At 36.1% G+C, this 23,160-nt stretch overlaps 1 pseudogene; it reads left to right on the forward strand.

The window, feature by feature from the left end:
* The first annotated feature begins 17,524 nt into the window (after positions 1-17,524).
* LOC126018579 (RNA-binding protein EWS-like) lies at positions 17,525-18,579 on the forward strand (annotated as a pseudogene).
* Positions 18,580-23,160: the final 4,581 nt, after the last annotated feature.

Consider the following 23,160-nt stretch of genomic DNA (forward strand, 5'->3'; position numbering starts at 1 on the left):
CCTCTGCTTCAGGACCATTCACCCCTGGCTGGTTCCCAACAATTAGAAACTGTGTCCAATGCTTAGTGGAGTAATTCTAGTTTATTACTGAGGGCTTAGAATGGATATAAATATAATTAAATAATAATATGGCCTGAAGTTTATGTATTCACTCTTTTTTTCCTCTTTTTTGTTTGTTTTTGTTTTGGGGCCATACCCAGTAACACTCAGAGGTTACTCCTGGCTATGCGTTCAGAAGTCTCTCCTGGCTTGGGGGACCATATGGGACGCCGGGGGATCGAACTGTGGACCGTCCTAGGTTACTGAGTGCAAGGCAAGTGCCCTACCGCTTGTGCCACCACTCTGGCACCACGTATCCACTCTTAATAGTTTTATTGCTGATAAGATTGAAGTAGAGAAAAAATGAGACATAGTTATATATGAACTTTATGTACACAGTGATAAAGTTCAGCAGAGAGCACAGATCTTTTTTTTTTTTTTGTATTTAGACATATTATTATTTTAAGATGAAACATTAGGAACCAGAATAATAATACACCAGGTAGGGTGTTTGCCTTGCACAGAGCTAACTTGGATTCAATCCCTGGCAAGCCTTAGAGTCCCCAGAGTAAAACCAGGAGTGATCCCTTAGCACAGAGCCAATAGTAAGCCACAAGTACTACCACAGATGATTTCCCCAACAAATAACTAAAAATATATATCACATAATATATTGGTAGTATAGATTAAATTATTATTCAAAAATTAAACAATTATTTTACAATAAAATATTATTTATATTTAAAATAAATATTTCTTTAGTCTGTGATTGAATATATCTTGATAATCCAATAAGTGCATCACAATTTTTGTCTGTTTTTAAGTAAAGCACCTGATATACTTAAAATCTTTGCCAGAGGATTAAAAGACTGCTCTGGTTCTTTGGGAAATTACTTTTTCTCCCAATTTGATTAAAAGAGACAAGAGTGAAAAAAAACTAGCAATAAATCTAATCTGTTTTGTGTGATAAAGGGCTTCATGTCTGTAACAATTCACAGAAACTGAGCAATACATTATAACCATGCCGAATTTTAGGCTGACATACTAAAAATGAAAGAGAAGTTTAATGGAGAAACTTAAATGTTTGAGGCAAATCGTTTGAATATTGTTTCATACAAGATGATTGGTTTTCTGTGTTTTACGATATATGATCAAAGTTCAGGGTACTTTGTTATAAACAATAGAATTCTGCATGGCTTTAAATCTGGGACTAACAAATATCCACAGTGGATATTTGTTTTATTTATTTAACTGTCTTTACTTAGGAAAATTTTATATTACAAGGCCAAGTTGAGTAATGGAAGACCTTATAACCTGAAAAAACTGTGTTCTTTATATGTCTCTTATAGAAAAAATGTTGACCAATCTTCTCAGCAGTATAGGTATATATGAAATCTATTAGATTGATATCAAAAGCTAGAGAGATCATATGAGGCACTTGCCTTCCATATGGCAGCTAATTTTTCCCTCTGTTCGTTGACAAAAGTCACTCCTGAACATTACTAATGCCTGTGAGCATTATTAAATATATACCTCTCTATCAAGACAAAATAAAATATATTGAATTAAAATATTTAAATCAATATATTATTTCATTTATGGACTTTAATTACCATGGAGTAGCTGTCACTGAACTCTTGTAATAATTTCTACTCTGTTTTTGCCACAAGTGCTTTGGAGAGATGAAAATCTAAATTAATGAAGAAATACAAGGGTGTTCTTGAGAAAATCAGTTGTTTAAATGACAATAACGTTATATTCTTCATTAAATACTATATTTGTCTGTGGACCTAATACCTTTACCTGTGGGACATAACTCTTAGAAGTAGTAGAGTCAGAAGTGTAAGAATTAAATATCGTAAGTAAATTTAGGAATTTGGATTATCCTGTTGGAGAATAAACTAGAGTTTATAGTAGCTCTTCCTAAAATGTTAGCAAGAATGCTGGAATGCTGGACATCAATCAATCTCAGATGCTTGCTACTAAGGACTGATTAGAGTGAGTCAGTATCAAATATGTAATTTAATGGGGTTAGTGATAATAAATCTGTAGAGTGTTTTACATGTGACTGAGTAATACTCAATCACTTGCTCCCCAAAAGAATGTGAATTAAATTGGTAGATGCTCATGTGCACATATTTATATTTATGTTGAATGTATATAATATTGGTATATACATATCTTGTTATATAAAGAAAGGAAAACTAAAAAGAATTGAAAAAAATACCCAAAGATATATAATCTTGTATTTGAGATATACACGTGATATGTAAAATTTAAAAATATATTTATTTGATACACAAATTATTTAAATATAAATTTCTGGTTTATTCATATACTTACTGGGTTATTGATTTTTCCAAATAAGTAAATAGGTATATATATTAGATTATATCTTTCAAAATGTACATCATACTATGGTAATCTCTCCTTACCATTTGACTATGATAATCCTGTAATAAGTATAAAATATCTCTGTTCTCTTTGTTTGAATAGGGAGAGAAATTATAACATAATAGATTTATGGCATGTGTATTAGGAAACTGAGTTATTAAAATGATTCAACCCCATCTTCATTATTTTTGGATACTGATGATCAAGCCAGCCTGCTCTAAGAAATTTTCAGAGATACCTATATAAAATAAGGCAACAGTTTGCACTATGTAAGCGAGTGGTTTGAAAATGAATTTCTGAGTCTCAGATGCATGAGTTACTTAATGATGCAAAAATTAAGATTTATTATTTTTCTCAGCCAAAATTTCAGAATTAAAGAAAAACAAATTCTTGTTTTTTTCAGAACCCCAATTTATACATTTTACCGTTGTTGCAAAGCAACAGATAATCTGAAGATTCACTACAATGTGGTCATTAATAGTTTAGATATTAGATTTAAAGAGACCTTGATATGGATAATGGCTTTACAATTTATTGTAATGACCTTGAACAAGCTCTTTACTTGCTTTGATTCTCTGGCATCTCCTTCAAGCAATGGTCATGGTAATGATATCTCTTTCTTAACCTTGTGCATTGCATACAAAATGCACACAAACTACTGACTAATGGCTCAATAAATTTTTACTGCATTTTGTTATTGTTGTTACTCCTAGCTTCTGTGAAACATATGGTAGCTGAATAGTAGAACATTATGCATCTGGCTATGATAACTTTCCTAACATTAGCAAATTCTAAAGGCTATCTTTAACAAAAAACATCCTGGTTTTCATCAGCAGTACACTTCATTAAGTGTCATCTTTGGTTAGTCTCTCTCTCTCTCTCTCTCTCTCTCTCTCTCTCTCTCTCTCTCTCTCATGCTAGTTCTAAAGTCTAATTCCTGACTCTGTGCTCAGGCTTACTCTTCATGGTGCCTGGGGGAACATATGTGGTGTCCAGGGATCAAACTAGTTTGGCTTGTGAGATAAAAGTACCTTAACCCCTGAACTAGCCTTTAATACCTCTATTCCTTTAAAAATCTAGAAGTTTTTAATATATATGATATATTAAGCATATATTTATATTCTTAATTGTAAATAGAGGAGAAAGTATAACTCATTAAAAGAATGTAATTAAAATTGAGAACCAATGAATAAACAAATTTCATGTATATGTTATCAACCTTAAAATTCCTATAAAATATTTAAGAACTCACATCACTGTGTTCCTTCTCTTTCATTAACAGTGTAAAAGCATATCACCTACACAAATCCCATGGCTATATACTTAACATCCTCTTTGGCACTATTTCTCTAATAGTTTCTAATTCTAACACAAGTGTTTTGACTCTCTCTACAAAATGGCATGCACACTTGGTATTAGGGTCTCCAGTGAAAAACTTTTAGGATTTGATGTAGACTTCAAATAACAAATATATGATATGGGCGATACCTTTCATAGTTGGCTTCACTGATGTTGTGACAGACAAAAAAGAAAAAAACCTGTTTTGTCACTTAAATGCTATGTCTTATGATAAGTAAACATTGATTAACCAGAGTTCATATTTATAATGAACTTTTTGTTAATTCACATGTGGGAATAATATAAAAATGTTAAATAAATCACAGTGTATATATAAAACATCAATACTCTTGGAAAAAGATGAACTAGAGTAACAATCTAAATATACTATTTCAATGAAGTGTTCTTAGTCTAATGATTTAAAGTTGATCTCATTTTATTTGTAAAGTAAATATAATAATTTTATTAGAATACAAAGACACTAGAAAGTATCCAAAACAAGAGCTTTCCAATCATTAATATGTATATTCACAATTTCTAAACATTGTATAAGCATACACTAGATTTTTTATATATCAGAATTTAATTTTGTTCTTGCAATAGCTAACAGTTTTCTGAAAACAATTTTATTTCTCTAAATATGTAGAACATTTCCTGGAACAAAGATGATGTGGTGAGTGAATTCACTGAATAAACATGGGATTGAACTAGATGAGATAAATGGTCACATGTCAACATTTTTATGTAGTTATACTAATGGTCAGTGATGTGGTTAGAGATAGAGATATAATTGTGACGGGATATGCACTAGTCCTAAAATAATGAAAAGATTTTTATAGATTTCTGGTGAAATCATCATAGGAACACAAATTGCCTATTTAAAGAAAAACATTTCACAATAGAACAAGTCAGTTTGGTTTCTTCCAGTCGTACCAAAGAGAGACAAAAAATATCTATGCTTTATAAGCAAATTTGTTCATATTTCAAGAGAGAAAATATTAAGATATCACCAGTAGTAACTTATAATTGCTTTCTATTCTTCTTATCCACTTATTATGGTCTCTTTTTACTTGATAGCATCATGAAAGTCAACAAACCTTTGCTTTTCTATTTAATGTGTTCCTTTTTTTCTTTGTATCATAAATAAAATTTATATTATTTTGACAATCAGTTTTATTAATGATAAATCAATATTTTGGTTGCCTCATTACCATCAGGTTATCTACCATAATTTCTTAGGTATGAAACATCTAGTATGGTATAAGTCTAAATCAGAAAGCAAATAATCATTATTAAAACCACAGACAGCATATGGATTGCATTAATTCCATAATACATACACAATATAAATATTGTCAAGTCTTCACTTAGTCCAGGAGACCAAGATCCCCCTATGCCAAACTGGTCTTCAGGGCCAAGTCTGGCAACTGGGCTCTGGAGGGAGGGGGGAGGAGGGAAACTCCAATCCCATGCTTTTTCAAACTGGAGAGGAAGGCTGCAACTGGACCCATAGATCCCAATGCCAGGATTACTGCTCCTCTTCTACTGGCATGGCTGGGAAACTGGACAGACATCTGACATCAGGACTGACCAGTTAGTCCAGGAGACTGAGAGCCCGCCACGTCAGGCTGGCTTTCAAGGCCAGGTCTGGCATTTGAGCTCTGGGGGGACAGGGAGGAGGCAAACTCCTTCCCCATGGTTTTTCATACTGGAGGGGGAGGCTGCAGCTGGACCCAGAAGATCCCACATACCAGGATTCCTGCTCCTCTCCTACGGGTATGGCTGGGAATCTGGGCAGACAGCTGGCCAATGGCCTCCTGGGCTGACCACTTAGTCCAGGAGACCGAAATCCCCCCATGCCAAACTGGTCTTCAGGGCCAGGTCTGGCAACTGGGCTCTGGGGGGAAGGGGAAGAGGGAAACTTCTCCAGTAGTCATACTGGAATCCCTGCAGCAATGTCTTTTCTTACTAATACATATTTTCATAACTGTGCAGGCGCAAATGCGCCCAGTGACAAATATACTTTTTAAGTATTATCTAAAAATGTTCTTCATTCTAGACGGTTCCTAGGAAAGGAAACAGAATGCCAAATATTTGGATTATAACATTCAAATAGATCTTTAAAGTCATTCTTTATGTGAATTTTTGTACTGACTCCAAGCCAAAATTGCAAACAATTCATATATATATATATATATATATATATATATATATATATATATATATATATATATATATATATATAGTACATAGCCCCTTTCATGTATTCCATCTCCCCTACCCCTGTGTCTCTTCTATCTCCTCATCTCCCAATCCTGATCTGTTATTTTCCCCTAATTTAACCCTCTTTCCCCTCGGTTCCTAACTCGGTAGGCACCAAGATTGACCTCCTGCCCCAACAGACCACCTTCTAGCTCCTCAGTGAAAGACACCCCTGGCTCCCCATTCTCATGCCTCGCAAAGAACTATAACCAGTATGCCTGCTGACTCATGCTTGATGGCCCTTTCAACCCCACCAAATCTTGGATTGTTGCACAATACAGAAATCAGCCTCAGCAAAAACCCCAGCTCAAAGACAATATATGGTCTCATAACGCAGCAAAGCATCTCTCAAACTCAATTCCAAGGCCTGTGAATTGAAAAGTACCTTGGCTTTTACTTCCCAAAAGAATATATCAAAAGACCTAATTGGGAGTCTTATATTGCCTATAGAAGCTCAATACCTGTATAACAATACATCTTAAGATGTGTATTCCTAAATATACAGGTAGTCTCCTCTACCACTTGATTTTTTTTAATACCCTTTCTTTTTATCTCAGTTTTATTTATTTGTTCTATTTTAATATGTACATTTTACCTCTATCCTTACCATTTTTTGCTGCTTGGTACAAAAAGCCTTGACTGGGTTAAAAGCTCAGAACAAAACCAGACGACAGAGACTGTGTGTGCAGCCTGTCATCCTTACCCAGAATAGCACCAGCAACACAGTATGACACCATACGTTTTTGGGCACAGTAAATAAAGGGGAAACCATAAACACAGAAACAAGATCTTATCTTCTAGGGATAAGAACTCACTTTTTATAGCAGAAGGGTGCCTCCCATCCTAAACATGTGTCATGTGGATACAACCAGTCCCCAGGAGATTGGACAGTGTTAGTCCAATTCCAAACCCCAGATCCCCGACGTAGAAATGATATAGCTCCGGGCAACAGCACCAGGAACTAAGTTCCATTGGGAGATTTATAACACTGCTCTGGCACCAACTAGTGCCAGTTTTGATATGACAACGAGGAAAGGAAAACTTGACCTAAAACCAGGCTGTCCTATCACATCACCTAACACTAAATGGAAATTAGAGTGATATCATCCTTTGAACTGTGAAAAATAAGAGCACCAATAACAGAAAACTGACTTTGATAACCGTGACTGAACAGAACCTACCTTGGGACTAATAAGAAAAAATCTACCCTAGGCTGTAGCCCAGGACACATAAAACAACAACAAGAACAACAAGATGTCTTATTGCAGAGGTCCAACTTGGACAACAGAGACTGAGCAGAACTTTTGGATCCATAATATCCTAGGCTTCAGTTTAGGGACTCAACAAAAACAGGGAGCAAGTGTTACAGAAGACTGAACACAACAACAATGGATAGGAACATCTAGAACCTAGAGACTCTATCCTAGACTCTGACCTATAACCCATGCAAATACCAAGTCACTAGCTACAGTGGCTTGATTTTCTCATATACAATGGAGAGGAAACTTTCCTGGCATCACAAAAATGCCTTTGGGATAGGGTAATGAGTATATATGGAGCCAGAGGTTGATCCCATGATGGTATGCTTCAAGGATGGAGAAACCCTGAATCTCTTAGGCCACGGGAATTCCCTTTCTTCCCCAATGCTTACTGTGCCTATGCAAAAAAAAAAAAAAAAAAAAGTGGGAGAACGCCAAACCCTGCCTTCCAGCAACCCTACTTTTTCTTGTTTTGTTTTGATTTGTTAGTTTTTTACTTTATTTTCCTTCTCTTTTTTCTTTCACTTTTCTCTTTCTTTTTCAGTCTTGTGGTTATTATTTAGAGATTTATTTTTATTTTTATTTGCCGGATCCATTTTTTTCTTTTTTCTTCCATTTTTCTTTTTTTTTCCTCCTTTTTTTCCTCTCTTCTTTCTTTCTTTCTTTCTTTCTTTTTTTTTTTTTTTTTTGGTAGTTGTCACCAAATTTTTTTCTCCCTTTTTTTTATCTTTTTTTTTTTTATCTCCAATGACTGTGGAATGGATACTCAATCTACAACAAGCTGTAAAGTGAAAACCAGTTGCAATAACATTCTGGGGGGGGGGGGTAAAGGAAGGAGATATTGGGCCTGGAGAGATAGCACAGCGGCGTTTGCCTTGCAAGCAGCCGATCCAGGACCAAAAGTGGTTGGTTCGAATCCCGGGGTCCCATATGGTCCCCTGTGCCTGCCAGGAGCTATTTCTGAGCAGACAGCCAGGAGTAACCCTTGAGCAATGCTGGGTGTGTCCCAAAAACCAAAAAAATAAAAATTAAAATAAAGGAAGGAGATATGGATGCATATTGGGAACAGGGGCGGAGGAGGACAGCACTGGTGATGAGAATGTCTCTCATTCATTGTCACTATGTACCATAAATGATGCAGTGAAAGATTTGTAATGCACTTTGGTCACAATAAAAATTTAAAAAAAAGGAAAAAAGTCATATTCAAAAAAATAAAAAATAGATTGTCATGTCTTAGATACCGGATCTGAAAATGGTAACTAAATAATAAATCTTTCAGTATAAATAAATATATTTATGCATGTTGCTATGGAAAGGATATGTCATGGTTTAGTGTCAGATGGAATTTTATATTAATGTCTTACTGGGTTTTTTTTTTTTTTTTGGTGTTTGGGCCACACCTGGTGACATTCAAGGGTTACTCCTGGCTATGTGTTCAGAAACGCTCCTGGCTTGGGGGACCATATAAGATACTAGAGGATAGAACCCTGGTTTGTCCTAGGTCAGCTTGTGCGAGGCAATGCCCTATCTCTTGCACCATGGCTTTGGCCCCTATCTTACTTATGTTTTTCTTAATGTATCATGAATAAAATTAGAAAATGAAAAATTGATAGTTCAACTTAAAAATAGGAGTAATCATGGATTTCTAATTTTTTTTGTTTAACTACCATCACACAAATTATGTAATGGACAAGACACATTTATTTTTTTTAATGTTTCAAAGACTGAGATGTCCTTGTATAGATGATCATTTTAAACTTTCACCAGATTTATAATATTTAAAGTTCCCTGAGAACACACTTCTTTCCATCTTAAAATGATAAAGAAAAAAATAAAATAAATAAAGCTTGATTTATTGAAGTACTCATCGAGAAATATAAAAGCTAATGTAATCAGTTCAATAGAGACTCTTTGTGTCTTAAAACTCAGCAACAGTTAAATTAGTTCCCCACTAATGAATGGAGAAAGTAAATGAATAGTCACTTTCTCTAAGACATAAAGATGGCCACCAGGCATATGAAAAAATATTCATCATCACTGAATGCCATAGAAATGCAAATTAAGACAGAAGTGCTATATCATCAAAACAATGCTTTACATACAAAAAAACTGTTGTTGGGAATGTGAAATGTGAATGTGAAAATGGGATTCTTCTTCATTGCTGGGTATAATTGTTGTCTCATGAAGCCTCTTTGTAAATGGTTTGAATTCTTCTCTAAATTTAAGAATAAAGCTGTCATACCTTATTCTCCAATACCATTCTTGAACTTCTAACTCAAGAACACAATATATTGAGGCCGGAGAGATAGCCAATCCAGGACCTAAGGTGGTTGGTTCGAATCCCAGCATATCCCATATGGTCCCCCATGCCTTCCAGGAGCTATTTCTGAGCAGATAGCCAGGAGTAACCGCCAGGTGTGGCCCAAAAACCAAAAAAAATAAAAATAAAAATAAAAAAGAACATGGGGCTGGGAAGGTGGCACTAGAGGTAAGGTGTCTGCCTTGCAAGCCTAGTGTAGGATGGACCATGGCTCGATCACCCAGCATCCCATATGGTCCCCCCAAGCCAGGCTGATTTCTGAGCGCATAGCCAGGAGTAACCCCTGAGCATCAAATGGGTGTGGCCCAAAAATCAAAAAAAAAAAGTACATAAAAAGAACACAATATATTAATCTGAAAGGAGATATACACACATAGGTTATCACAGCATTTTTTTTTTGAAGTAAAAGACAGGTTTTATTTGGAGCTACTAAGGAAGAGGTGAAAGGATAAGAAAGAGAGAAAGGAACAAGATGCTTATGAGAGAGTGTGGGCTTCTCCAAAGGCAGAGAGAACACTGGTACACATTCAGCATGAGAGTAGAAACTTTCACATCTGAAAAGAAGAGATGTGTGTGACATGTACTTAGTCACCATGTTCCTAGGCAATACCTATGCCTCAAAACATTATTTACAGCAAATAACATCTAGACTTCTAGATTCTCATGTCCAAAAAAAAGATAGTGAAATAAAAAATTTTATATTTGGAAATACATATACAATGCAATATTTATCAGCTATGGGAAAAATGAAATCTGGAGTTTGCTAATACCTATATAGAATTGGAGAGTATCATTCTACATGAAGTAAGTCAGAAAGAAAAAGATTAATGCCATGGGCCAGGCGGTGGCGCTGGAGGTAAGGTGCCTGCCTTGCCTGTGCTAGCCTAGGACGGACCGCGTTTCAATTCCCCCGGCGTCCCATATGGTCCCCCAAGAAGCCAGGAGCAACTTCTGAGCGCATAGCCAGGAGTAACCCCTGAGCATCACAGGGTGTGGCCCAAAAAAAACCAAAAAAAAAAAACCAAAAAAAAAAAAAAAGATTAATGCCAGTTAATCTTTCTCATTTGTGGAGTTGAGAGCAAGCAAGCAAAAGTTTGGAAACAAACCCCAAGATAGGCAAAATAGAAGTATGATCAGGAGGCCAGAGAGATAGCATAGCTATAAGGCGCTTGCCCTGCATGAAGCCATCCCAATATGGACCTGAGTTTGATCCCCAGTGTCCCATATGGTCTCCCAGCCTTCCACGAGCAATTTTTGAGCACAGAGCCAGAACCCATGAGCACAGCTGGTGTGGCCCAAAAAGAAACCAAAAAAAAAAAAGAAATATGATCAGACAGTGATAAGGGATGGTGCTGGGATGGGACCACATGATAAGGATGAAATCATATTGCCATTCTGGTTGTAGGTATGGTATAGCAGCACTGCAAATATAAAAATATAATATTGAGACTTTTTGTCAAAACAATCTAAATTAAATATCTTGATTACGTTAAAGTTAATATTTTACATATTCAAAGTGATTTTACATTTATATACAACATGGTCCAACAGTTGATATAAATATAGATATATACATGTTGAATTTTTCTTAAAATAGTTTTAACCTTCCTCTTCTGATAGTTTTCTTTCTTTTAATTTTTTATTATTAGACTGAAATCTCTTCAGTATTAGTAACTATAAATATCATGATATATTTGATTTTTATATATAAACATCAATACTTATAAGCAATTAAATAAAATATTTTAATAAAGAAAAATATAATTAAAAAATTAATTGAAAAATATGTAATTAAGGGATAGTTTTTATGTGAGTAGTAATAAATAGATACCTGTGGACCTTCAGACTTAGGTGTTTTGTTTCTTTCATGGTCATCTTACGTCACATAGGTATATGCACTTACTTTATCAAAATTGTATAATCCTCCCCACAGATTAAATATGCTTTGTCTAAAAATAATGGCTTTATAAGAGTTGTTTTAAAGTACCTTTGAAGGAATAGAAGCTAATATGTCTTATACAAATTCTGAAACTTCTATATAAAATGTATATAATTGAATACATGCTTTACAACTTGGTAAATATACTAAGGTCATATGACAACTCAATATATACTGTACAATATATACTGTACTAACCCAAGGAATATTTTGTTCAAGAAAAAATAGGGCAGGGCGGTGGCGCTAAAGGTAAGGTGCCTGCCTTGCCTGCGCTAACCTTGGACGGACCGTGGTTCGATCCCCCGGTGTCCCATATGGTCCCCCAAGCCAGGAGCAACTTCTGAGCACATAGCCAGGAGTAACCCCTGAGCGTTACTGGGTGTGGCCCAAAAACCCAAAAAAAAAAAACAAACAAACAACAAAAAAAAAAAAAAAAGAAAAAATATTTTGATTAATATTGAGTAGGGAATTTTTTTCTACAATAGAATAAAAGGTTTATCTTATAGAAAACTGTTAAGTTTCCTGTTGTGAGTTAAGGCAAGTAACGTGAGCTATGAAGCAATTCTTTGTCATAGAAACTTGTGCTGCTCCTGAAGCCCACCTCTTCTACATAGTACTGAAAGGGTCTCCACCACCAGAATTCTCAATAACTGTGGACTCAGGCTGGAGCAAGAAACTCTCCTTACAAGAAAGGAAAGTGAGTTCTAACCTCAGCACCTGCATTCTAGGTCTGTTGACTTCCCTTACAGAAAAGAATTTCAAAAGGAGGCAAAAGAGTAAAGCAATATAGAAAAAGATTTAAAGAGAGAGAGACAAAAGGGGACATAAGGGAGAAATACCTTAGCTAAAAAAAATAAATTAATTAAAAAAAGAACATGATGATGCATCCCAAAACTACAGAGGCACGGCTGGGCTCAGACCACTCCACATGCCAGGATTTCTGGGTCTTTGACTGGTATGCTGGGGGCTCTGGGCAGGACAGCTAGCCACAGGTCCCCTGGGCTGAACTCCTAGTCCACGCCTGGTTAATCGGGCCCTGGGGGGGAGGGGGGGAGAAATCCCGCCCTATGCATCCCAAAACTACAGAACCGCTCGGGGGTACTTCATTTATTAAGAGTATTCCTCACTGTTATGTTACGGTTTTCGTATTCAGAATTTTTATTTTGTATCGTGCCCTTTCCCACATCCCTACAAAGCTCTTTTTTATTCCTTTTCTCTCTATCCCCCCAAACATCTCTAATCTACATTACTCTTTTTAATCAGTAGTGTACAAGCCTTATCACAGACCAAATGCCGTGTATTGTGTGTAACAACCCAAAACTGTTTCAAGATACATAAAATGGACACGTATTTCTTTAGAATATTTTGTGTTTTTTCTCTGACAGCTATAATTCTTACTAAATGTTGTCTTATATAGTGACGATTCTAACCGCTTTTCATCTTCTTTTTTTGAGCTGTTTAACAAGGAATCTTAGAGAAAGAGTTCCCCAGATTAATGCTTATGATTGAACCATAATTGTTCTTATCACCCCCTTATGGGCACGTGGCATTGCTCCTTTTTTGCATAGGCACATTAAAATGGGAAAATACTATACATATAAATAAGATCCTATCTAATAGAGATTGGTACAGACAAATCTTATAGTGCAAAGGGACCTTACACCCTGAACATTGACGTAACGACCTGGCACAGACCTCAGAAGAAAGGGCATTTCCCTGAATCAGGGAAGCCATCCACAAAACATCCAGGCTGGTCTATAGCATCACCTGGAAGCAATCCTCTACCAAGGAAGACTCTACACTGCTCAGACATTGTCCTGCTCAAAAGAGACTTCCATTAACACTGAGAAGACTTAACAACAACAACGATTTGCTTACAGGACAGGGCTCCCTGCATTGCCCTTTGACTGTAAGGTGAAACCAGAGGACGCTCCACATCCTGACTTCAATGTTGGATATACAGATTCCAGGTTCTTAAATACAGAAGCTTGATACCAACAACAGAGACTGTGTGAAAAATATGTGTGTTGGCACTACAGACAATGTCTTGGATTGGACGATCTAGCTTGCCTGGAGCCTAGAGTTGGTCTTGTGCCAGGAACCTTCAGGGGTCGGGTCTTTTTGTATTTAGGCCAAGGTTATTTCTTTCCATGTCCCTCATATTTTGGTGGGCCTATGCAAACAACAATTGCCACTCTAAGACCATTTTTGCTGTGCTCCTTTGACTCTAATCCTTAAAAAGAACCCAGTTAAGATTTGAGGTTAACTTAAGCTAATATGCATGAATATGGAAATGTAAAAAAATGCTATGCCTGTAATGTTTAAGGAGTTATGTAAGTTTTATGGCTTTAGATTGCCTTGTGCGCTGTTAAGAAATATTATAGTGTGTTACAATCTTAATGTTCTTTGGATGAAATTTCAAAGTTGGGATATCAGCAAGGGGACTTCTGAGAATTATGTTATGTATTGTCCTTCCACTGTAACTTTACCTTGTCCTCTTTCTTTGCATCCTTGTTCTCATAAGTAAAAAAAAAAAAAAAAAAAAAAAAAAGAACATGAACTTCTCCAGAGGGGAAACAGTAGATAATGACTTTTGAGAGAAATTTATACATAACTTCTCCAAATTGCTTGGCCTGGGGTTGTCGGTTCAGATGAAAGGTAATAAGTGTATTGTCGCAAGAAAAGAATTAAATTCCTCTCATATTTTTCATGACATTTAGTTCTGTCTTAGCTTTTCCTAGCCCCACTTCCCACCTCTGGGTTGGCCCTCAGTATCTCCATCTCAAAGAACTCAGAATTTACATCTTAATGGGGACTGTTCTTCATGCCTTTCAGGCCACTTCAGGGCTTGACAATTTCGTAAATTTTCTCCTTTTCCAAAAGCTCATTACCAACTAACTCCTGAAACTATACTGCAACATGATGATATCTATAGTTTACAATACATTTCATGGAAAGGTTTATCATTTGACATGTAATTACTTTGTCAAATTACACTCCTGGCAAGAGATCAAAGCACCAGGGCTATTTTCGAAAACAGCTTTATTAAGACTGTTGATAGGAGATCAAAAATTTTGTTCCAGCATCTGAGAACAAAAATGAACTCGCTTAAATATCCCCAAAGAGGGTGGTTACATAAGCAGTATTAGACCACATAAAGACATTTCTTTCCCACAGGAAATGTTAGGGGTCCGTCCTTATTCCTGGGAAAGACCTCTCCTTTCCTCATTTCACCTCTATGCCTCACACTCCCCCATATAACATTCCTAACACTTTTATCAAATCTTTACATAATATATTTAAGGTTGGTTTGAATAAATCACTTGTTAAATTAGATAATCTTTCAGCTTCTAATATTTTCAATTAAATATTTGTAATGTAGAATTATTTTTAAAAAATAAAGTTTTAACTATTAAGGGAATATTTGCTGTGGGTGTATTTCAACAAAACACTATGAGCAGCCCATTTAGATCATATTTTCTAACTTTTTGTAAATAGCACAAGACAACTACAGCCATAAATTAAGGGCAATGTGAACACTGCAAAAATGTATTTGAAATGTATTAATGCTATGGGGCCGGGCGGTGGCGCTGGAGGTAAGGTGCCTGCCTTACCTGCGCTAGCCTAGGAGACGGACCGCGGTTCGATCCCCCGGCGTCCCATATGGTCCCCCAAGCCAGGAGCGACTTCTGAGCGCATAGCCAGGAGTAACCCCTGAGCGTTACCGGGTGTGGCCCAAAAACCAAAAAAAAAAAAGAAATGTATTAATGCTGGACTGAACAAGTAGTATGACGAATATGGTACTTACCAGTATACAATCAATCTCCAGTCCAGATTTGATCTCTGACATCACACAAGTTCACAAGGTCCCCAGAACTCACCAGAAATAATGCTTGATCTCAGAACCAAGAGTAAGCCCTCAGTACAGTTAGTCATGGTCCAAAAAATCTATCTCTACATCTGTTTATCTATATTATCTAGATTTAGATCTACCTATCTATCTAGAGTGTGTGTGGATATATAAATATAGTGTGTGTGGATATATATATATATATATCACTAAATATTTTAATCAGTAAGTAGAAAATTATAAAGCTAGACAGTTCAATTCCTGAAGCACTTTATAGAGTCCCCGATAATTAATTTGATAAGCAGACTTCTAAGAAATTAGCATCTTTTCAACATTCATATCTTAAATAAATTAATTTCTGACTGATGAAATAAGTTCTAAAAAATAGGAACAATTCATTTCTTTACCTTTCTTGTTCAGGTGAAGAGTTTTTCTTGAGAAAGTTTTGTATAGTGTTTAATACATTTAATCATTTTTAAACAAAAAATAACTTCTCCCATTACCTAAGATTGATTCTATGATGCACAGCTTCAAGAATCTCTAATTAAAGATACATTAATAAAGCCAGAAATAGTATATTAAATGGTCATGAAGCAGTCATGTACCACAAAGCAAGTCCTTTGAAAATTCATCTGAAATAGAAGGTGAAACCTCAATTTAGATAATGTTATTATCAGCCATGGTTCATTTGCCTGTGATTTTGGTAACCAAGAACCTAATTTGGAACTAAATTATTTTCCTTAGTGTTATATTACCTGCTGTTCTCTGTTCCCTTATTAACCTTTGCAACATAATAAGTTTAAATGTGATTTATGGACTTTGCAAACATCCAAATGTTACTTTAGCTAGCCTAACTTCAGAAACCAATTTATGTTGATAGAATTGTTGATTATCAAGTATGCTTATTATTTTATGACTATTTATTTATTTATTATTTTTCTGTTTTTAACAGGCCTCTCAAACAGTGATCAGAGAACCCTGGGGTCACTCCTAATACTCAGCTGGGTTGCTAGGACCTAAAGACATGTTGTGGCTCAGGTCCTATAATCCCAGCTTGTCTCAATGCTACTAGTGCTCTGAAGACCATGTTGTATTTGTGGTTGAGCTCTGTTTAACTTATTCTCTAAATGCTGTATTAACCAAGTTTTAGAACTACCTAAGTAAATAATACATATTAATTTATTCATAATGCTTTAATAAATTAAAGAAAATAGTGTGGGCAATACCATCATTGTATTATTATTTTTTAATTTGCAGGAATATTTAATATTTCTTTTCTATGCTTCTTGAAATTTAATCACTAGCATTTTTTAAATATCTTTATTTATACAATTAGATTAAAAACATGATTGTAGTTGAGTTTCAGTCAAATAAAAAACATCTCTCTTCACCAACGTAACATTCCCATCACCAATGCCCCAAATTTCCCACTTTCCTATCCTCCACTGCCTGTATGTAAGACAGGCTTTCTACTTCCTCATTCATTCACATTGTTATGCTAGTTGTCAGTATAGTTATTTTTCTATCTGCACTCACCACTCTTTGTGGTTTTTAATAATATAATTTCCAAACATTTGTTTCACTAGTTGAGTTTAAAATAGCTAATATTTTTGAAGTGTTTAAAAATACACCAATTAGGGCCAGAGCAGTGGAGCAGGCAGTAGGGAGTTTGCCTTTCACGCTAACCCAGGACGGACCACAGTTAGATCCTCCAGGGGCAATTTCTGAGTTCATAGCCAAGAGTAACCCCTGAAAGTCACCAGGTGTGGCCCAAAAACCAAAAAAAAAATGCATCAATTAAATTTTGATAGAATTTTACCTTTCAAAATTCTCAGGATTTCACCTTCTGATAATATTCCCACATGCTCAGAACAGAGAATATAAAAATTTCAAAAGATTGCATCAGGATTGTTCACTACCAGGGTTCTTCACAACCATTTAAACATAGATGCTAATAGAAATATTAATACATTGTGTCAACTACTCAACTTCATAGCAAGAAAATAATCAAAGTATGGCACATAGAAGGCAAGTGAGGGAAATAGAGGTTCAGAGGAGAAAAAATGGCATTCATGGATTACAGAGTCTCCAGCCAACCTGCAACCCAGCAGAGCTAAATTGCTTACACCACTCTGCCCTCTCAAGGATCTGCACAGTGCAGCTAGGCATATGGGCAACTGTTATGGAAGTTATTATGGACAGCCCAGTGATGCCAGCTATATGTAGGCTCAGACCATTGCAACCTATATGCAGAGCACTTAAGCAATTTCTATGGACAGCTCCCACTGGTATACTACTACAACTGAACCCCAGGCATACAATCAGCGTGTCCAGGGCTATGGACCGGTGCTTATGATATTACCACTGCTACAGTAACTACCACCCAGATCTTCTATGCAGCTCAGTCTGCATATGGCATTCAGCCTGCTTATCTAGCATATGGGCAGCAACAGGCGACCACTGCATCTACACGAACACTGGATGGTAACAGCCCTATAAAACTAGTCAACATTAATCTAGCAAAGGGGGTGACAACTAATCCAATCTAGAATACGGATATAGTAACAACAGTTATCTACATATAACTGGGGGCTACTCCTTGTGGTCAGTGACAGTATCACCATCCTATATACCTACCAGCTATTCCTCTAAGCAGCCAACTAGTTATGTTCAGAGGAGGAGGAGTTATTCTCAGCAGAACACCTCTGGGCAACCGAGTAGCTATGGATAGCAGAATAGCTATGGGCAGCAAAGCAGCTCTGGGCAAAAGTCTTCCACTAGTTCCCTCCCAGCACTCCCAAATTGGATCCTACAGACAAGCAGCCGATAGAGCAGCAGTTATGGGCAGCAGAGTTCATCCCAACAGAAACACCCCAGTAGCCTGGGTATTTATGAGCAGGAGTCTGGAAGATTTTCCAGACCAGGAGAGAACTGGAGCAAGAGTGGTTCTGATAATCGAGGCACTGAGAAGAAGATTTGATTGTGGAGGCATGAGCAGAGGTGGGCGGGATGTGGAATGTGCAGTGCTGGAGAAGGAGATGGCTTCAATAAGCCTGGTGGATGGTTCCCCGGAGAACCATCAAGAGGAGAATATGTCCAAAACCGAACTGGATATTGGCAGTGCCCCAATCTGGGATGTAGGAACCAGAACCATTTTTGGAGAACACAATGTAACTAAAGTAAAGCCCCAAAGCCTGAAGGTTTTCTCTCACCACCTTGGGTAATGACCTTGGCAGAGGTGGCCCTGGAGGCATGCTGGGAGGCAGAGCTGGCCTCATGAAAGCAGTGGTTCTCTAGAAATGTTCAAAGGAAGTTGTGGTGGAAACAGAAGTGGCTTGCTAGGCTTCCAGGGCATGGACCGAAGTGGCTTTGTTGGAGGCCGATGAAGTGAACCTAGGCTTTTGGTGGAACAGTGGGAGGAAGAAAAGGCAAATGTGCAGGACCTGAAAAAATAAAAAAAGTTAAAGGCATGCACTGTCAAGAAAGCAGAGACTTGCCCTATGAGAAGCAGAGATCCCGAAGAGCTGTATTGACTGCCAGATTATTTTTCGGGGTGGGGGGGGGGGCTCAGGGATTACTCCTGGTTCTGCGCTCAGAAATCACCTCTGGCTCTGGGGGTCATATGGGATGCTGGAGATCGAACACTCGTCTTCCTGCTTCAGCCACGTACAAGGCAAACACTCTACTGCTGTGCTATTGCTCCGGCCCCCAGATTTATTTTTTAAACCAGAAAAGTTTTTAGATAAATTTTAGATAAAAATTTCATATTTATAATATTGTCCTCAACATTATGATTTATTTCTTTTCTGTACTTTAGTGTTTTTTACCATTTATGAAGAAACATTAAAACAAGTTAACTAATAGTGTACTGATTTTTTTTAAAAAGATAGTTGTTTAGGACTAAACAATGGGAACTCTTTGTGAGTATGTTCAGTATCATTGTGGAGACCCAAGAGGGCCTCTAACTGTAATAAAGTCCATGATTGTGATGTCTTTTTTTTATTTTAAATAAAATCCCAAATGTTTATTAAAAAATTGTTGATGTGATTATTGAAATTGTTGTCCCCAATTATTCTTTTTTTTTTCTCTTCCTTTCTTTTCTTTCGTTATGTGCTACACCATGTTTCTTATTTCAAGACCACGGCGAGTTTTTTTGGTTTATATGTTTGTTTGTTTTTGTTTGTATTTTTTTTATCAGTTTTTTGTGGTGCTTATCGATGTAACTGGAGTCCTCACTGGATATTTGACACTTCTTTTGGTACTGATGGGGTGTTTCACCTTCTTTTTCTCCTTCATTTCCCAAATCGATGAGGAGAACCTCTAGAAGGATTCTGCCCATTTTTGGGGTATTAGACTCTTACCCCAGTTTACTCATTTTCTCTTTTTCAGGCAAAACCACCCAACTTGAACTGCTAGCCCTGCCCCCACTTAGAGGGGGAAATAAGGGAGGCACCAAGACCAAACTGATGCAAGACTACTAAGTAGTAGGTCAAATACAGAGGGGATCACATATTCTAGCCACCCTGGGGGGGAGGGAAGAGGAAACGGGAGGTAGGACAAAAACGGAGGTGTAGGGAGGACAATTTAGGGATGGGAATCCTCCCTGATTTTATGTAAATGTGTACCTAGAATATTATTGTCAACAATATGTAAGCCACTATGATCAAAATAAAAATTATATATAAAAAAATTGTTGACTAAAAATAATATAACTGCATTTCAATAAAAGTTCATTTACAGGTACTTATACTTGAAGTTCATGTAACATTATAATTCTCAAATATTAACAGCATAAAAGAAAAGTAGCCTGAATTTGGTCCTTGGTTCCTGAGAACACCTGCAAATAATTTTTTTCTCAAGTAGAAAATTTTTGTACAGATTTATTATAAGTTGTTAGCAGAAATCAATTTCATATTACTTTGGGACAGATATTACTTCAGAAGATGAAGTAAAAAGTCCACATTGCCTATGTAGACGTTTTTTGCTTTTCATTCTCTGTTAAATACTAGTAAAACTTGATTTTACCCATTTCCCTGTAAACATGTTCTCTTTTAATACAAGCTTAACAGTATTCTATGTTTCTTATTTTCTCTTATTGCTACACCTTTGTATAAGAATTAAAAGTATTTATATGACATTTTCATTATAATGTATTTGAGTATTTATGCATGGTCATGAATATTTTATGAGACAGAAGTAGTGTATCAGTTGAGATCCATTTTCCAAATATTGGCTTTTAGAAATTATTTTACAATTATTAGGTTAAAATAACCTTTAATGTAAAAGTAGCATAGCTCTATAAATGAAATGTATATAAATTATGTCAGAAGTAATATCTAGGAAATTATGTGACTTTTAAAACTTTCTAGCTGATTATAAAGTTGCTAATGAAAACATATCAATTAGGCTTTCTCCTTCTAACATTTTAAGATAAGTAGGTGCTTGGTTTAAACATTCTGGTAGCAATCTAAAGTTATTATGTTGAGGAACAGAAAGATTGTAAATGAATACTTAAACCATTCTTAGTTTTCTGGTTCTTCAATTGGAAATAATGTATAATTTATTAAAATATTTTTAATATCAATGCTATAAAATTCATCTATCTAACCTTTACTTTTGTTTATTTCTTTCAGCATTTTGTAATAAAAAACCAACAATTAAATTACTTCAACATTTAATGTTGATGTTAACATGTGTTACAATTTATATTATTCTATATTATATTATGATTTTGCATAATTTATTCATAGAAAACATGATTATTGCAAGACTTGATTTTGCCAAAATTTGAATACTTCAAAATACAAAGTAGTGGGGATGGAGAGATAGCACAGTGGTAGGGCATTTTCCTTGCACGAGGCCAACCAAGGACAGATAGTGGTTCGATTCCCAGCATTCCCATATCCCAGGTCCCCTGAGCCTGCCAAGGGCAATTTATGAACAGAGAGCCAGGAGTAGCCTCTGAGCATCGCCTGGTGTAACACACACAAGAAAAACCCAAACAAAAACCAACCAACCAAACAAACAAAAATCTAAAGTAGTGGAGGCCAATGGTTGGGTCATAATAATAATAATATTAGTATAATTATGAAATATATACTAATAAAGGACTAAATTTTAAACCATACTATGATCTTAAATTAGATAAATTACCCAATTGCGAATGTAATTTCTAAAAATAACATTATTTCCTGAGGAAATCTCTTTTAAAGCTATATAAAAGCATTTAGAGGACCTGATTTTGTCTTTTAAAGCCATTTCTGCTTTATCATTTTAAACCTTCTCCATTCCTTTTGATGCCCAGCCATTATCCCCACACTATAGCTCAGGATATAAAACTTTGTTTGTTCCATTTACTTTAGAATTTACAATTAACTCCTTCTTATGTATATAATTAATTTTGGTCATTTTTTTTCCCCTGCTAAAATCCATGCTGTTAATTTATTTGCTTACCCAGCCCAAGAAAACCCAGTGGGAATGAGGGGCTATTATCCTTGGATCTCTTGAGGAGATATTACCCTTGGATCTCTACAATAATCAACAAAATTACAAATACTGTGATTTTTGGCATTCAAAAATTCCATACATCAGTGCATTTCTATCACCTTTAATCTTATAAAGTGATAGGTTAATGTGCATATACAAAAACCAATATATTTTTGAAAATAGCATTCATATTTGTATATCCTATTATTTTATTTGCATAGTGAATTGGATTCATTATCTCATATTTCCCTTGAGAGGCTAAATATTCCTTCCATTCAGTTTTATTCATCTCTAATTATAAAGTGGAGGAAACAATTTGAAAGACCAAGTAATGTGTTCAAAGTTGCTAACAAACTAACAGTGGGAATGGAATTCTTCAAGTCTTGATAACTCAATTGCTGGATTCCCTTGTGACAGTATTCCCAATACACCTGCCAATTAGAAACTCATAGAGCAACTGTTCTAGAGATTCTCTTTGATATGAAAGATAAGGAGACACTGCTTCAGAGATGGGAATGACAGCACAAAGAGAGGCTCCTATAATTAGTGGTTACTCTCAATTTTGACTCTACACAGTCCTTTCTCCCTCCAGGGGGTCTCAAAATCGTTTGCGGCCCACCGTATAACATTTTGTGGCCCTGCCCTAGAGTAATCTTTTTTTGTTTTGTTTTGTTTTAGTTGTTTGGGTCACACCCCCCAATGCTCAAGGCTTACTACTGACTTTGCACTCAAGGATCACCCTGACTTTGCCTCCTGTGGCCCCCAGGTAAATTCAGTTTGAGACCCCAAAGTCACTTCTAGTTAAGGGAGATTCTTGGTCACTTTATTGCCCACTGTGTTGGCACAAGGAGACATTCCTAAGCCCAACTGTATATGCTTTTCTTCTCTTTGGAGCCTCACCTTTTTGGGACTATCTTATGCTATGTCCTGCCAGCCTTTGTGTATCCCAGATCTTCATGTCCTATATAATCATTGGTGGGATGGAATAAAGTATCTCTAAGCATCAGCCTGAGACCTGTTCTTTCCCACTCATCAGTTAAGGGGAACATACTTTTTCTTAAATGCACTGGAAGTTGAAGTTGACCCTTGCTGGCTGACTGGGTCAGCACACTCAATAACTTTTGTATAATAGAGAAACAATATACAGGGAATATTTTGACAGAAACTATACATTTTTTCTTTAAAAATACCTGTATAAAGGTATATACCAACTTAATTTATATCACCTCATAATAACATACCAAAATAAATAGATTACCTTCATTTCCAACCA

This window comes from Suncus etruscus, chromosome 9 (assembly GCF_024139225.1).
Source record: "Suncus etruscus isolate mSunEtr1 chromosome 9, mSunEtr1.pri.cur, whole genome shotgun sequence".
NCBI lineage: Eukaryota > Metazoa > Chordata > Mammalia > Eulipotyphla > Soricidae > Suncus > Suncus etruscus.